Source organism: Pecten maximus, unplaced genomic scaffold (genome assembly GCF_902652985.1).
Source record: "Pecten maximus unplaced genomic scaffold, xPecMax1.1, whole genome shotgun sequence".
In the NCBI taxonomy this organism is placed as follows: Eukaryota; Metazoa; Mollusca; class Bivalvia; order Pectinida; family Pectinidae; genus Pecten; species Pecten maximus.
Window position 1 is genome coordinate 1 of NW_022979169.1, and position 17,364 is coordinate 17,364.

The 17,364-nt window shown below is 39.1% G+C and overlaps 1 long non-coding RNA gene and 1 other non-coding gene across 2 annotated transcripts; both read left to right on the top strand.

Moving 5' to 3' along the window:
* Positions 1-2,135: 2,135 nt before the first annotated feature.
* Positions 2,136-2,217, top strand: Trnas-aga. The gene has a single exon. It is a non-coding gene; the product is annotated as a tRNA-Ser (tRNA).
* Positions 2,218-12,419: 10,202 nt separating this feature from the next.
* Positions 12,420-14,483, top strand: LOC117318285. Its single transcript, XR_004530327.1, has 3 exons — positions 12,420-12,444; positions 13,391-13,504; positions 14,372-14,483. It is a non-coding gene; the product is annotated as an uncharacterized LOC117318285 (long non-coding RNA).
* The last annotated feature ends 2,881 nt before the right edge of the window (positions 14,484-17,364 follow it).

A 17,364-nucleotide genomic window follows, 5' to 3' on the forward strand; every position in this document is an offset into this window, starting at 1 on the left:
CGCCTATCACAAGGAGTCTTGACATGAACATACCGCAGCCTCCCAAAACACACATACGCACTCACCACACGCATACATGTCGCACGCACGGGAGGCCGTCCTTAAATGACTTTAGCTGTTAATAGGACGTTAAACTAAATAAACCAAACCAAACCAAACCACCCAGAATTACGAGCATCGTATGCACTATTTTGCAGAATGCGACCGTTTTGGATTCTTTTTCCGAAAGCACAGGACAGAGAGACGTGTCTTTGCCAAAAAGCATGAAAATCTCCAATTGAAGACGGAACGGTACGAGAGACAGTGCCCATTTCGGTCACAGTGTAGTTGCATATATTTCTAGGAAATCAATACCCTTTTGTTCGTTTGTTCGTTGTGGGACAATTCTCGCCATGGTCCATCAGGTGTCTGGGCCCACACTCTGCAACTTTAAACTTTAAAAGTGAATATATACACAAATGTAAAAAAGTTTTGATGCAGAATTCTTGCTTAGCATTTTAATAACCACTAGTTAGGTCCGACAGTAATAACCGTGACATATTTACCCCATGAAAGTCAACAGAAGTCAGTACACACATCATGAATATAATAGTTTAGGAATGCGACACATGTGAATACCAATGTATGTATTAAAACACAAATAATAATTATATTTACATTATACGTCACAATTAAATCAATGTGAATGGACCACAGTATATCACAACCAATGCTTGACTTAAGCGTAGGTACTCTGTCGCCTTCAACGGAACGCGATGTTTACCTATGCTGGACTGTTGCCCCGTGTTAGCGGCTCGTTGGGACAGCATTTCACAAATATATACATGCTCTTGATGGTGTGCTCGCATGCGCTCGATCCGACCTTCGAGAAACGGCGACGTGAGGATTTGGAAAGTGTTATAACGACTGTTGTAATAGAGTATATAGGGTGATGAAGAGATAAACCTCCTGGTCTGGGCGATAATATCTCAATAGATAACGCTACTGTTTGTCTAGAATCATCATTGCGACCTGATCTTTGACATGAGACACCCGACAAAGAGCAAATCCCTGTCGATATTTTTGACGTCATTAATAGCATAAGCTCACCTACATGCTTTGATAAAGGTAGTGAGCCTTCAATTCCATTATAAGGTGTGTTCATCAACTGACCCATTTTATGTCATAATGCAATAGTAAATTTCAGTGATATTAGCGATTGGTGGACATTTTCACTGATACTAACTTAATGCAAGGTTAAAACAAGAAAGCTTTTAATTATCAATTTTGATGAGGAGGGTTTGCGAAATAAAAGTTACCATGTTTACTAGGCACATTGACAAAGAAATCTAGTATAACACCACACCCGGTCACATCACATTGACAACAGGCGACCCTGTCGTCCCGCTCCCTAAATGCTGAGCTTTAAACAGGGACATCAGCTACCAGGCTTTCTATATCTCAATCAGGGGCGAGCGCTCAGCTAAATGCTAAATGTCAGGCATTGTCAAAAGAGACATTAGGACCAAAACAATTGTTTTGAAAGATAATAAACGATGGTATCCCAAAGATAGTCGCCTCTGATAGTCTTTGACATTTTATGCCCTTCCTACACGTGTGAAAGTTCGTAGATTTTATGCAAAAGTATTCGGTAAATACACAAGTATGTACGCTATTGATTTGTAATTTCTTATGGGATCGCAAATATCATTGCTTCGTAAATCCTGACGATTTGATAATGTACACAAATATTTCATATCGATAGGCTAATACAACACAAACCTGTCATGACGCAATCAGCGCCACACGATCTACTAGCATAAAAAAAAATCTACAAATCGTGCTAGTTTATATGATATATTGAGGTGTGCGATTTGCATAAGAACATAAGTAGATGTACTTTTGTAAATTTTTAATAATTATGATGAAAAAATGTAAAATGTAACGAATTTCAAAACAATTACATTATTTATCTCAGTAAAATTACCTTTAGTTTCACAATGCGTTTTTTTCATTGTTATGTAGCTCCAATTTCCCTTGACAATATGACAGATACGTATACATATGTATGTTAATTTCTTCACATGGTGTAAATTATGGAAATATAACGTTCAGGTGACGTGACCGGCAGATAAGCTGTAGGTATGCAATATCAAGTCGTCGTGGCCGAGTGGTTAAGGCGATAGACTAGAAATCTATTGGGGTCTCCCCGCGCAGGTTCGAATCCTGCCGACGACGGATGATTATTTTTGTTCTCATTCTCTCCCACACATCCATCCTATGTCATGAAATAATCTTTATATCTTATGCCTTTATAATACCAGCAAGCGTGAAAGTTGACGATCTTTGGTTGTAAGAGTATCTTAATTTTATATCCACATTGATTATAATTCCGCACTATGCTTGAAAACATTTCATTTGAACAAATTTTATTGACATTTGATGGTATTAGTCAAAAGGATTAAATAGCAGGCCAAGCCTATATAGATTTTCTCCTATGGTGGCAATTGGATTGTATAAATATAAAATTAATTCATATTTACTATGAAATGAAAAATTTTACATGTAACTAACATTTAAGGGAGATAACTCCAACAAACATTCACACATCATTCATACATTTTGCTTATATATACATGTATACATAATATTTGATAATAAAATATTTAATATGAACTTTATCTATAAGAATAATTCATTGTCAGGCATTGACCAAAAGTCCATGTGCATGTATGCACAGGTCGTGCCTGTCAATAATTAAGAGAAAATAATATATATAAATGTAAGATATTATATTATAAATTGTCAGAAAATTACTATCAATCAAAATGTTTAGCAGACACTAAACTTTGCATATATAAAAGACTTAGCATACTCAACTGATGACACATGTGACCAATGGCAATGAAGATGGAGGGATCTTTCAGGACATGTATACTTATACATTTTAACAAAAGATGAATGTATAAATTACTATATTATACTTATATTATATCATATATACCCCATATTTATTTAAATATAAGGTATATATTATATAACACAGTACAATACAATATAATATAATGATATACGATATATAATATCATGGCTTATATATTTAAAGCATATAGAGATTAAAGCGTCTCGATTTACCAATGATTAATTGAACATCATTTAATATTTGTATATTTACAAACTTATCACAGTCAGGGCAACTTTGTAAGAAAGTTTTAATGTTAGAATGATAATGATTGCATAACTATCTACTGAAGTACACGGAGAATGTCTAATAGCATTATACCTAGGACATTCAAAGAAATAATGTGAAGCAGTTTCATTTCAATATCACAGGCACAGGTGGGAGAGTTTAATAAATGATCATTAAATAAATAAAAATTTAAACTGCTACATGAATTTCTAAGCTGACAAATAATGATATTAGCCTTTCTATTTCATTCAAAGAAAATTTGCAATGAGTCACATTCAGCATTAATATTATTATTAAGTTTGCATTTAAAAGCTGCTGTCCCCTTGCCGAGACATACCAGAGTCTTTAAAAATGGTAGTTGCTTCTCCTGCTTAGCGCTCAGCATATTGGGAGTGGGACGACTGGTTCGCCCGTTGTCAGTATAATGTGACCGGGTGGGGTGTGCTGTTGGGTGTCTTCGGCAGTATGCTTCAGTGAGGTAGCACTATAAATCGGCAAAAGTTCCGGCCTATCACAAGGAGACTTAACACGAACATACAGCATCCTCCCAAAACACACATACCACACGCATGCATGTCGCAGGCACGGGAGGCCGTCCTTAAATGACCTTAGCTGTTAATAGGACGTTAAACAAAATAAACTAAACCAAACTATAGCTATGGATCTATAAAGATGTGGCACTATAGCTATGGATCTAAACAGATGTGGCACTATAACTAAGACTATATACAGCTATGAATCTCTAGCTATGAATCTATACAGCTGTGGCACTATAGCTATGAATCTATAAAGCTTGGGCACTATAGATATGAATCTATAAAGCTGGGGCACTATAGATATGGATCTTCGAAGATGTGGTACTATAAGTAAGAATATATACAGCTATGAATCTATAGCTATGACTATACAGCTGTGGCACTATAGCTATGGATCTAAACAGATGTGGCACTATAACTAAGACTATATACAGCTATGAATCTCTAGCTATGAATCTATACAGCTGTGGCACTATAGCTATGAATCTATAAAGCTGGGTCACTAAAGCTATGACTCTATAAAGCTGTGACATATAGCTTTGTAGTTTACGTATACCATTTGGCACACTGAGTCCACCTATCACAATCGTAGTTTACACATACCAGTGAAAATTAAAGGGCACTCGTATTCAGTGTTCAAATGTGTTATTTTTTCAGCTGGTTACGCCATTCCTCAATAGTGATGCCTAGAGACGGACAGTACCACTTCCCTTTCAGTTGTGTCTGACCTGTGTCTGCAGACTTTTGTTTTCCACATGTACTGCAATTGTATCGGTATTGTCGTCTCTTGGCATGGCGTTTGATGGGTGGCTCACCTCTTTCCAACTTCTCTTGGTCCTCTTTTGCTGCCTGCCTTTGTCTCCACTGTTGTTGGTGAGTAAGAGTCGCAAGATTGCTGGGTGAAAATTGTGTGGATGCCAGGATGGGAGGAGCAATTGGAATATGTGGTGGAGGATGTTGAGGAGCTTGTTGATGTGACAGTGTTCCTGGTTGAGGGAATACATATGATGGCATAAAATTTTGTTGCCATGGATTCAATGTTGGGTACCATTGTAAATAATGAGGTGGGCCTGGCAAGTTACTAGGTAAAAAGCCTGAAGACTGATGTGGCAGACTTGACTGAGAACCAGAGTCAGTGTCTGGCAGAAGCAATATTTCTCTTTCTTGGGCGCTTCACAAACTGTCCTCAATTTTCTGGCTCCACAAAGGTCAAGACCTCATGACCAGACTGTCTTTATTTTGTTGAAAGGTCCTTAGCTTTTGGCAAACCCTTTTTAGCATCAGAGAGAGATGGCAGGTCTGTTACTTGTAATAGAGCTTCTCTGTCTGCTCGTTTCTGTCGCCGGTGAATCCTAAGTGATATAAAATCAATAATTAATGATATTTATATGATGGAGACACAGTGAACAGTAGAATGAATCAAAACAAGATCCCCAAAAGGAAATGGGTGCCGGACCCACTTTTAAACGATGCCTTAACACATTTTTCCTTAAGAAAAATTCAGAGTTAAGACATTTTTATGGTAACACAGACAAGAATTCCACGGAAGTGGAGGTGTCGCCTGTGTATGCGAATAATTAAAGGGTCATAACTCTTTAAAATTAGGACTTGAATAAAAAACAAGCAATGCTAGCTCAGCATGAAGTTTCGAATTAATCCATTAAAATATAGAAACCGTTTTCGGAAAAAAAGAAATGGCTATAACTCTTTTAAAAACTTGCGAAAGACTTCCCATGAAATTTTGAATTAATTCCAGTAATTAAAGGGCCTAACTCTTTAAAACTAGGACTTGAATAAAAAAAACCAATAACAAACTTGTCCACAGTATTATGGTAACGAACATTCTATTTTCGCAAAAAAAATTAAAGGGCTATAACTCTTTTAAAAAGGTCCGAATAAATTTGGTTAACGAACTTGTCCACAGTATTATGGTAACGAACCTTCCCATGCAGTTTCAAATTAATCCAGTAATAATTATTCAAGTTATTGAGTGGAAACCATTTTCGCCAAAAATTAAAGGGCCATAACTCTTTTAAAATGGTGCGAATAAATTTGGTTAACGAACTTGTCCACAGTATTATGGTAACGAACCTTCCCATGAAGTTTCAAATTAATCCTGTAATAATTATTCAAGTTATTGAGTGAAACCATTTTCGCAAAAAATTAAAGGGCTATAACTCTTTTAAAAAGGTGCGAATAATTTTGGTTATCGAACTTGTCCGAGCTATCATGGTAATGAACCTTCCCATGAAGTTTCGAATTAATCCGTTCTAAACTAAAGTTAACGCACGAAAACCATTTTCCGGACGACGCCGACGCCGAAAAGTAATACCTAAATGTCTCCTTTTTCAAAGGCGACACAAAAACTGTAGAGGCAATATTAGTAGGTGGTTTCCTAGTAGGATCACCAAATATAATAGAAATTTCCATAAATAACATACAATGATTAGAATTGATTACAGTAATTAAGATAAAAACTCAGTTACACTGGATCTGCCTTTCCTTTTATGATTTAATTTTAAACTATCACCAATACAAAGATCAGTCCTGCAGGTAGGGCGTAATAATTGTACCTGCTGCCCCCATTGACTGATCGTAAGAGGCGACTAAATTTGGGATATTATCTTTTCTCTTCTTTGTAAACAACTTTCATCTTCCTAATGTCTCCCTTGGTAATGCCTCACTTTTAAGTTGAGCGTTCGCCCCTGTGAGGAAGGCTTTGGGTTCTGTCCCCTTGTCGAGACATACCAGAGTCTTAAAAAATGGTAGTTGCTGCTCCTGCTTAGCGCTCAGCATATTAGGAGTGGGACGACTGGTTCGCCCGTTGTCAGTATAATGTGACCGGGTGGGGCGTCCTGCTGGGTGTCTTCGGCAGTATCCTTCAGTGAGGTAGCACTATTAATCGGCAAAAGTTCCGGACGATCACAAGGATACTTAACATGAACATACCGCAGCCCCCAAAAACACACATACGCATTCAGCTCATACATGCATATCGCACGCACGTGAGACAGTCCTTTAATTACCTTAACTGTTGATTGGTTTGGTTTGGTTTATTTTGTTTAACGTCCTATTAACAGCTTAGGTCATTTAAGGACGGTCATTTGAGGCATTGTGAAGGGAGACATTAATTAGGAAGAAGAAAGTTGTTCACAAAGAAAAGTAAAGATCCCATATTTAGTCGCCTCTTACGATCATGCAATGGGAGCAGCAGGTACAATTCTAACGCCCTACCTGCAGGGACAGTCTCAAGAAGAAATACGAGGACGAGGAAGTAACAAACCGAAACAACTGATTATGAATGTTTTAATGTCAAATACTATTCGACGATATCGACTTGCTGATATCGCAAAAGGATCACTGGGGATATGCTTTAGCGGCTTTACAGATCAACAAAAAATTCGCAACATTTTGGAATACAGAAGAAAGAAGGGTTTATGGAAGGGTATTAAAAGGAATTCGGCATTTCCTCGAAAGGGATGACTAGAAGGATGGCATCGGCAAGAAAGACACAATCACTCGATACAAAATAAACAAAAAACAAACAAAAAACAGAGGAGATTCCTGACAGACACATTGAAGAATCTTCATAGGAAATCTTTGTTTGAACAGACGACTGGTTCGCCCGTTGTCAGTATAATGTGACCGGGTGGGGTGTCCTGCTGGGTGTCTTCGGCAGTATGATTCAGTGAGGTAGCACTATAAATCAACAAAAGTTACGGCCTATCACAAGCAGACTCAACACGAGCATACCGCAGTCTCCCAAAACACACATAGGCACTCAACACACGCATGCATGTCGCACGCAGGGGAGGCCGTCCTTAAATGATATTAGCTGTTAAAAGGACGTTAAACAAAATAAACCAAACCAAACCAATACGAAGATATTTTCATGACAGCACGTGCAGAATGTGTGTAAAATAAAATATAAACAAAACGGTCACCAACCTACAATATGACTCCAGAAATCATGGAATTAATGAAACAATCTAAGCCTACATGTTTGAGTTCCAAAACAAATATGAATTTCATTACTGAAGTGCAGTAGCGCAAAACTGTTGCGAAAGTAGTGACTGCATTACTATAGATGAAGTAAAAATGATAACTTTACCATGCATTTACTGTGGTGTTGTTGATCGTGACTAACACCAGGTTGGTTTTTTCTTGGATTGCTTTGCTGTCTTCGATTAGTTGCTGTATCAGGTTCTAAGTTTTGACGATAGCATGAGCCACCTGCAGAGTCTTCCCTGTAGCATCCTTTGGTCTGTTGCGTAGACTGATACGGCTTCCAGAAACGCATACAGACACATTCAGAAATTCTGTTTGTATCTGGGGTCTGTGCTGCCCGACCATGAGTCATGTATTATCTAAATGAAATATTTCATTATGAATATTTCGGAAACAATATTATTGAAATAATATACAATTAAGATTTTTTTCTGAAGCAAACTGTATACCATTACATGCTAAAATCCATAATTTTATCAATTAACAGTCCATTTATGTAAGGATTTGGAAAGAAAATAAAACATTATCAGATGTTAGAAAAACAAAGGGATTATAAAGGTATGAGAAATAGGAACAGGGTTATGAATTTATTTTTTTTAACTTTGGGGAAAAAATGCAAAATTAACTCCTATTGGAAGAATCCATATAATTAAAAATCCCTTATTATCATTCACAATTTAACAGCCTTTATATCTCTTTACCTATTCCTTATGGGTCTTTCGTCTCGAAACTCCATGCAGTTATTTTTGAATTTTTATGGAACAGCAAAATAGATGAAATTAAAAGAGTAGTTGTTCAAAACTTGTTAAATTGTGGCATGAAAATGATAAACTTGGAAGCTTACATAGGCTCTTTAACATTAAGTTGGATTCAAAGATTTTCAGACCACAGTCAAATGGCAAATAATCCTTAATCATTCTATCAATGTAGAATGTAGACCTGTTAGCCAATTCTGGTGTTGATTATGTAAAGGGTTGTCCAAAAAAAAAAGAAGATGTTTTCAAAGCCTGTTATTTATTAATTTTAATGAATGAAATGAACACTACTAGATTAGATTTACTTTTGAGAACACCAATTTTGTTTAACAGAAATAACCAGTTTTTAGTAAAACTTTTTTGAGAAGAATGATATTTCAATTAATGACCTGATGAAAGATAAAACAAAATTGTGTTTTCTATTGTTTTCATTAATTTCTTCATGCAAAAATGTTACTACTAATTTCCTTCATTGCCATAAAATCTTATCAGCAGGTAGTTTTCTTCATCTTAAGTTGAAATTCATAATCAAAGCTTCAATATCCTGCTATACCTTTGAAAAGAGAAGTATTAAGTGGTGGCGACGACAGAGTGGTGGTTAAGATGACAGTATGGTGATGATGACAGTGTGATGATGGTGACATTGTGGTGATGATAACAATATGATGATGTCAGTGGTGATGAGGATGACAGTGTGGTGAAGATGACAGTATGGTGATGAGTGTGGTGATGATGACAGTATCGTGATGATTATGACAGTATGGTGATGACAGTGTGGTGATGATGACAGTATGGTGAAGATGACATTAGCAATGTGTATTTTAAACAGTAACTGTTTATAATTTATATTGGGGTCATATTTGTGAAAGGAAAGCACATGTCTTGGTAATAAAGCCTTTCAAGTTTCAAAGAAATATACCTCTCAGATGCCTGCACACCAGGAGTTGAACCACTCCGTTGGAGGCTCGCCAAGGCCCTGGCAATACTTCCTTCTTTGACTTTGTGGTATATTTTGTGGGACTTCTGTCATGCTCACAAGGATTATCATAGAGACAGATAAAGTGGCTGGTTTCCGCTACCGACAAGTGTTTTAGAAGTGTCTAGTCCATCTACTAAGTATGCTGCAAGATAATCTACTTTCTCCCACCCTGGAAAGCCTTTGGTATCATGACGAAGGATAGTATTGTCCAACTATTACAACTATATATGAACTGGTGTAAATGTTATTTTCCCCGTGATCTTAATATCTCTGCTGTCAGTGTCACTTGGAGTTTCGGTGTTCCCACCCTGGGGAAAGTTTTTCTCCGAGGGTTTTTCTATACAAAAATATTTCCCCATTGGTTTCCAAAGTGAACACTGGGTCATCCGTCTGACTTTTAAATTGCTTTAATGCTTACCAAAGTTTCCATTTCTCCAATCGGGTTGAAGGGTCAATGTAAAAATACCTTCAGCGTTTTAATAAAACGAATGACAACATTTCTCCGATTTTAAATATACCGCAGCCTCCCAAAACACACATACATGTCACACGCACGGGAGGCCGTCCTTAAATGACCTTAGCTGTTAATAGGACGTTAAACAAAATAAACCAAACCAAACCAATTAAAAGCATTTCCTATATATATTAATTACTTACATAACTTATGAATATTTCAATATTCTGTAGTTAGCTTGATAATGTACTGATAATGATTTAAAAGCACTTCCTATATATATTCTGCCCTGCAGGTAGGGCGTAAGAATTGTACCTGCTGCCCCCATTGCATGATCGTAAGAGGCGACTAAATTTGGGATCTTATCTTTTCTCTTCTTTCTGAACAACTTTCTGTTTCCTAATGTCTCCCTTGACAATGCCTCACTTTTGGCCTTTAGTTGAGCGTTCGCTGCTGTGAGGAAGGCTTTGGGTTCTGTCCCCTAGCCGAGACATGCCAGAGTCTTTTAAAAATGGTAGTTGCTACTCCTGCTTAGCGCTCAGCATATTTGGAGTGGGACGACTGGTTCGCCCGTTGTCAGTATAATGTGACCGGGTGGGGTGTGCTGCTGGGTGTCTTCGGCAGTAGGCTTCAGTGAGGTAGCACTATAAATCGGCAAAAGTTCGGGCCTATCACAAGGAGACTTAACACGAACATACCGCAGCCTCCCAAAACACACATACGCACTCGCCACACGCATGCATGTCGCACGCACGGGAGGCCGTCCTTAAATGACCTTAGCTGTTAATAGGACGTTAAACAAAATAAACCAAACCAAAACCAATATATATATTAATTACTTACATAACTTATGAATAAGGAATTGAATGGTTATTACCTTACCCCCTTCCATTACAGGAATTCGTCCCGAATTTTATCATAAAGTGTCAAATTCTGTTAAAATTAACAATAATCTTCCTTCTATAATACTTGGTATTATACCAGATATTTACAACATATTTACAAATAGGATTACCCTTGTTTTTACACAACACTTTTTTTTCTCAGGGGGGTTATTCACCCTAGGTAAAACACAGACAACATGTAGTAAGACCACCCCAAAACCCAACTATAACTTATCAGAATTCCCCTAGTCTCTCCCTTACAATCTTAATTAACCCCTTAAGTTCATAATACAGAGCCTCGGCCAACATTTCTTCCAGCTCTCTTGTGCCATTTGGTAAGGTGCCACTTTGATATTTCTGGGATAGTTTAATATTACCCTGAAGTGTTTGCCATCCCTGTCTATGAAGTATGTGTACTTGTTTGTAACCTCATCTGCCCTGCAGGTAGGGCGTAAGAATTGTACCTGCTGCCCCCATTGCATGATCGTAAGAGGCGACTAAATTTGGGATCTTATCTTTTCTCTTCTTAACAACTTTCTTCTTCCTAATGTCTCCCTTGACAATGCCTCACTTTTGGCCTTTAGTTGAGCGTTCGCCGCTGTGAGGAAGGCTTTGGGTTCTGTCCCCTAGCCAAGACATACTCCTTGGCGCTCAGCATATTAGGAGTGGGACGACTGGTTCGCCTGTTGTCAGTATAATGTGACCGGGTGGGGTGTGCTGCTGGGTGTCTTCGGCAGTATGCTTCAGTGAGGTAGCACTATAAATCGGCAAAAGTTCCGGCCTATCACAAGGAGACTCAACACGAACATACCGCAGCCTCCCAAAACACACATACGCACTCACCACACGCATGCATGTCGCACGCACGGGAGGCCGTCCTTAAATGACCTTAGCTGTTAATAGGACGTTAAACAAAATAAACCAAACCAAACCAAATTGTAACCTCATATGGTTGATGGGGAGAGGTCTTCTGTACCATTTTCTCCAGAAGACCTTTTTCAGCCATAAGGGTGGCAGCACTTGTGGTGAACTTGTCTCCGCCCACATTTAAGATATGACGCTGAGTTTGGTTAATTGAATGTTGTAGTAGTTTTTTTTTATCAGAGGGGACATATTCTATAGGAGTTGATAAAATACTGTTATTGTCTTCTGGAACAGGTGGGCTGTGCTGGGTCTCTTTCTGATCTTCGTTGAGCATAGGACCGGTTGGTGCAGTCTCCATCTGAGCCAGGTCCTGGTCAGGTACAGAAGTGGTGGATGAAGTCTCCATCTGAGCCAGGTCCTGGTCAGGTACAGAATTGGTGGATGAAGTATCCCTCTGAGCCAGGTCCTGGTCAGGTACAGAAGTGGTGGATGAAGTATCCCGCTGAGCCAGGTCCTGGTTAGTTACAGAATTGGTGGATGAGGTATCCCTCTGAGCTGGATCCTGGTCAGTTACCGAGACAGTGAGGATCATCTGTCTGTGGCTCCTCATCCGATATGTGACAAGAGGAATCAGAAAGCATCAGATCTGCATAAGCATCTTGTGCTTCCGATTCTTCTGAAGATGATGAGGATGTTGAAGATGACGAGGGCGATACTATCCTTGGTCTCTTGGACCACGTTCTAGATTTCTCTTTATTTGGCTGGTGTGGGACAGTTGGAGCTGTCCTTTTTCGGGTAGGGGCTGCTGTCATTTTATTGGTAACTGAACAACTTGGCTTTCCTTTCGGTGTAACCTTATGAATGACTGAAGCCATCTTTGGTGGGTTAGACCTCTCCGGTGATGTCCTGGTCTGTTTCTCCTTCCGCCTAAGTATATTGCTTGCTTCCCGTCTAGCCTCCTGTCTTTCCTGAGGTGTCCTAGGTTCCCTTAGCACTTTATTTATATGGTTCCGTCTCCCTCTTTGGAAATGAGTGAACTCGTCATGCTCCTCTTTGGTAAACGTCATTGTGTTTCTCTTCACAGTTTCCATCCTGCCCCCAGTACATTTGTTATGTCTGGCATCTATCCGGTTTGCAAGTCCTTTGCACGCACTGCAGCGGAAAATGAATCCGGAATGGGGAGCAGTCATATGGCGCTACACAAAGTACAGTTTAGCATAATCTGTGTGGTCGTTGCACATCTTGCATTCATATCTGGTAATAGTCTATAAAGAAACAAAAATCAGTTTGAATATCAATTTGAATTTGCCAAATACTTGAGATTTTTAAGCATTTAACATCACATCACAAATTCCTATCCAGCATGGATAAGTAGAGTGACCTCCTACCTAGTCCCCCCAGGTAAGTGTGCCCTTGTAAGCCTTCATATGATTGTGATCAACAATTTTTGATTTACTCCTACGGGTTTTCCTTACCCGATATACAACATCACTGATCTTTTGATCCACACAGTAGGGACCCTCCCAGTGACGGTGAAGCTTTGAACCTTTCCCTTTATAACCAGGGTTATATAACCAGACAAGGTCTCCCTCCTTAAATTGGTTTAATTGTATATTTCTGTCATGGTCTTTCTTCATACTGTCAGTAGTCAGTTTAAGTCGTCCTTTACCAAACTCGTGTATTTTGTCTAATGTTTGACTCAAAGCCATAGCATAATCCGTCTGGATTTTGTCATTTTCAGAACTTATCCGTCCCAGAACGAGGTCAATTGGAAGATTGATGCTTCTCCCGAATGTCATCTCGCAGGGAGAAACTCCGGTGGATTCATGTACAGAAGACCGATAAGCCATCATGAGTAGGTAGATATATTCGTCCCAATCCTTCTTGTTGTCTGATACGAAAGCCGAGAGCATTGCCTCGATTGTCCTATTGGCTCTTTCCACCATACCATCGGACTGAGGTCTGTAGGGAGTGGTCCTTGTCTTTTCTATTCCAAGTATTTTACACATTTCCTAGAACGCATCCGACTCAAAATTAGTCCCCTGATTCGAGTGTAATTGCATAGGGGTTCCAAATATGGTAACAACTTTTTCCACAAATTTCTGAGCAACTGTTATAGCTTTTTGGTTTCTCATGGGTATAGCATCCACCCACTTTGTAAAATAATCTGCAGCTACAAGTAAGTACATATTTCCCTTGGTTAAAGGCAAAGGTCCTAATACATCTAGTGCCCATCTTTCCATGGGTCCCCCAACTTGGTAAGTCTGCATTGGTGCTTTAGCATGTTTGTTAGGAGCTTTCCTTGCTCCACATTGATCACAAGTAGCACACCAGTGTTTTACACCCTTGGGCATATTATTCCAAAAATATCGCTCCCTTATCTTGGAGAGTGTTTTCTTAATTCCCAAATGTCCTGCAGATACTCCATTATGTAATTGTGTCAAAACATATGATTTAAGATCATTAGGTAGAACTATCTGTAAGATTGGTTGTCTCCCCTGATTTGATTCCCATCTGTGACAAAGTCCATCTTCAACCATTTCCAATGAGTCTATTCGCATCCAGTAATATTTGCAGATATCATTTTGAGGTGCAATATCAGGCCAAGCTGGTTTATTTCCAGTTTTTACCCATCTAATGACAAGTTTCAATACTGTATCTTGTTCCTGCATTTCTTGCATATATTTGGAAGTAAAAATGTTTTTCTCATCTTGATTTCCAGTTGTCTCCCCTGAACTGCCATGAACCTGTTGAGTGTTGTCCACCACACTGGTAACTGATGAAGTCTCTGACTTTGCATCCTTATCTGAACCCTGTGACCTGGTGGTTACACGTAGGCATGAGGTAACAGGTAACTGATTGATTGTGGAGTAAAATTTATCTGAACACAATATATTTTGATATTTCTCCTCTGCTCTAGTGCAGTGTTTGCATTCCTGTTTCATACAAGGTCTGCGAGACAAAGCATCTGCATTTCCATGCGCTCTTCCAGTCCTGTGTTCTAATTTGAATTGATATGTGGAAAGAAATTCAAACCACCTGGCAATTTGTCCTTCTGGATTCTTTAAGTTAAGAAGCCACGTTAATGCTCCAAGATCAGTTCTTACTTTGAAGAACTGTCCATACAGGTAATGATGAAAATGTTTGATGGAACTAACTATAGCAAGTAACTCTTTCCGAGTTACACAATAATTTCTTTCTGGTTTAGTAAATGCTTACTATAATAACAAATGACCTTTTCTTCTCCTTCTTGTATCTGTGACAGGACTCTACCTAGCCCTTCATTGAAAGCATCCGTATCCAAGATGTAGAGTCCATCAACCTTTGAATAAGCCAGGATCGGGGCACTTGTGAGTGCTCTCTTCAACAGGTCGAAAGCTTCCTGACAGTCTCCATTCCAAACAAATTTCTGGTACAGCTCGTTGAGTTTATGTAAGGGACGAGCTAGATCTGCAAGTTTGTACACAAACCGCCGATAATAAGAACAAAGTCCTAAGAACATTCTCACCTCCTTTACGTTAGAAGGTATAGGCCAGTTCAATACAGCTTGGGTTTTTCCAGGATCGATTGCCACTCCTTTGTTACTGACCACATGTCCAAGAAATGATACTTCCTGCTGGAAAAGATGACATTTCTTTGGGCTCATTTTAAAGTTAGCTTCCCTTAATCTCTGAAATACTGTTCTGAGATTTTCCAAATGTTCCGGAAAACTCTTTGAGAACACAATAATATCATCTAGATATACCATACAAATTTGCCAAGTCAAATTTTTTAACACTTAGATATACCATACAAATTTGCCAAGTCAAATTTTTTAACACTTTCTCCATAAGCCTTTCAAAAACAGCAGGAGCATTTGCTATCCCAAATGGGAGACAGACAAATTGCCATAATCCTCCACCTTGCACCGAAAAAGCTATCTTAGGTCTATCTTCTGGAGCTACTGGCACTTGCCAATACCCACTTTTCAAATCCAGAGTGGAAAACCACTTTGATCCTGACAGTGCATCTATTGTGCTATCAATCCGAGGTAAGGGATGGCTATCCTTTACAGTGACATCATTTAACTTCATGTAGTCTATGCAGAGTCTTAGACTATTACCTCGTTTTCTAACTAACACAACACTGGAGCTCCAAGGACTTTCTGAGGGCTCTATTACCCCTTTGTCATACATGTCCTCAATTTCTTTTTCAACTTCTTTTCTGTTGGCTATGGGTATCCGTCGAGGATATTGTCTTATTGGGGCAGCAGATCCAGTGTTAATAGTATGCTGTGCTAAATCCGTAAGTCCTCAGATGACCTTGAAAAACTACTTCGATATTCTATTAAGAGATCTTTAAGGGCACTCGTCTGTCCCTCGTCTAATTTACTATTTGCCTCTTCAAATAACCTTGTCAAATGTTCAAGGATTTCCCTACGGTGAGTATTGGGTTCCTCAACCTGAACCTCATTTACCCTCATTTCCTTAGGGGATAGATCCGGATAATCCTCCACAACGTCAATTGTGGCTATTATAGTATCCTTGTGAAGCACACATTCATTGTCCTGTGCATTCAAAAATCTCAAGGGCACATAACCTAATCTTGGATTAACCAAGCTTTTTGCTAACATAACATTGTATTTCTGTACAAATTTTGTCCTGGGTTCTAACAGCATAGTTGTTGCCCTAAAAATTGGATCAACTACCCTACCTGGGATAATAACTTCACAGTTTGGTGGAACTTTTACGTCCTCAGTTATACACACCCTACTAATAGATGGCTCGGACCCCTTTTGGAACCTATAACACTGAATATTTTCCCTTTGATAGAGAGACAATTTTTATTGAGCAGAATATCAATAGAATGAGCTGTCAAAAAATCTAAACCAATTATAGCTTCTTGTTTGATATCAGCTATTAAAAATTCATGCTCTAGCTCAAGAGAACCTAATTTGATAGTCAAATGACATTTCCCAAGAAATGGCCTTTTCTCTCCGGTTGCAGTCACTAGATTTAATACAACAGGTTCAATACTTGGTTTTTGGTCTAATTCTTTAAAGAATTTCTCACTGAGAATAGATACATTTGCTCCAGTATCCACTAATATAGAAATTAACTGACTCTGTATCCTGGCACATGCAAAGAGACCTTCACTATCATTAATTATACTGTTTACTATGATATCCTTGGGTCTGTTCCCCTTTTCTGCCGACTTCCGACCCGTGAACTCGGCCTCTAGAAGTTTCCCTGAGCAGTATGTGCCTGCAGGTAGGGCGTAAGAATTGTACCTGCTGCCCCCATTGCATGATCGTAAGAGGCGACTGAATTTGGGATCTTATCTTTTCTTCCTAATGTCTCCCTTGACAATGCCTCACTTTTGACCTTTAGTTGAGCGTTCGACCCTGTGAGGAAGGCTTTGGGTTCTGTCCCCTGGCCGAGACATACCAGAGTCTTTAAAAACGGTAGTTGCTACTCCTGCTTAGCGCTCAGCATATTAGGAGTGGGACGACTGGTTCACCCGTTGTCAGTATAATGTGACCGGGTGGGGTGTGCTGTTGGGTGTCTTCGGCAGTATGCTCCAGTGAGGTGGCACTATAAATCGGCAAAAGCCCCGGCCTACCACAAGGAGACTTCACACAAACATACCGCAGCCTCCCAAAACACACATACTCACTCACCACACGCATACATGTCGCACGCACGGGAGGCCGTCCTTAAATGACCTTAGATGTCA